The 1,120-nt window shown below is 30.1% G+C and overlaps 1 long non-coding RNA gene across 1 annotated transcript; it reads right to left on the bottom strand.

Annotated features, from left to right (window-relative positions):
- Positions 1-693: 693 nt before the first annotated feature.
- On the bottom strand, positions 694-1,120 carry LOC116350988. Its single transcript, XR_004202073.1, has 2 exons — positions 1,063-1,120; positions 694-1,003 (listed from the first exon to the last, which is right to left on the bottom strand). It is a non-coding gene; the product is annotated as an uncharacterized LOC116350988 (long non-coding RNA).

Below are 1,120 nucleotides of genomic sequence, written 5' to 3'. Positions count from 1 at the left end.
CGTTCTTACAACATGCGCAAATATCAATTGGCTATCATTTGAAGGCCCAAGAGCACTTTCTTCTTCTAAACCACTATCATTGCCATGCGAAAATACATCGGAGACACAGAATAACAAAAAAACAAAACCAACTACTTGAAAAGACAACATGGCTAAAAATTAATGGACCTTTTCTCTGATCGAATGTTTTCGACCTACTAAAGCGAACGAATATAGTATTAAATAATATATATACTCACATTACGTATACTATCCTTAAAATTTATTAATCCACTTGATATTGCTCTATTCAAGAGGTGTAGATGATGTATTAGCTTTGTATGACAAAAAATTTCAATCGAAATCTTATCTTTTTACTCAACATTTTAATTTATTCGAAGAAACGAATAAGTGTAACTAAAGTGGACAAATTGTGTTGGTGTAACGTGATTTGCACGTGATTTGATTAAAATTGAGTTGAGTCTTCATGAAAAAACATTAGTTGCAAAATCACCCGATCATTTTTCAATAGTCCTTACGAACTCAGAATGGAAATTGAAAAAAGATTGAAAATTGAGAATTTTAAACTCGTCTAAGTGGTTTGAAACAATATTTTCAATAAATGATCCAAACATCCTTCAAAAGTTTTGATCTTTTTTCAAATTGTTTTCAATTTCAAAAAAAAAAAAAAAATGAAAATTCAAGCCCAACACATTTTATTCATTTTTTTCATTTTCGTTTGTCGATTTATTTTTACAGATATTATTTAGAATTTATTGAACATTTATCATTTTTATATCTAGTTGGGAAGGCGGCATTCAGTGTCATGATCACGATCTGGTATAATATCATTGTACAATTTGTATAATTGATTCAGCGAACACTTTTCTCCGCAATTCGGTATATTCAATGGTAGAAGAACTTCTTCATCCGATTTTCTGTAGAAAATTTGAATGTAATGCTCTTCTTTTCCATTTTTGTATAATTCCAAATGTACACTCGATGCAAATGGTGGTCTATGTGGCTGTGGATATAAAAATATTAATGAAAAAACTACATCTTTTTTCTATTGAAGTCAACTACCTCTAAAACTCCAAGACTATTCAAAAGACCAACAATCGTATTGTCATGCGCTGAGTAG

This window comes from Contarinia nasturtii, unplaced genomic scaffold (genome assembly GCF_009176525.2).
Source record: "Contarinia nasturtii isolate CC-2019 unplaced genomic scaffold, AAFC_CNas_1.1 Cnas_scaffold_4364, whole genome shotgun sequence".
Taxonomy (NCBI): domain Eukaryota; kingdom Metazoa; phylum Arthropoda; class Insecta; order Diptera; family Cecidomyiidae; genus Contarinia; species Contarinia nasturtii.
Note: the sequence above shows the minus strand (reverse complement) of the source record. Positions and strands in the feature narration are given on the sequence as shown.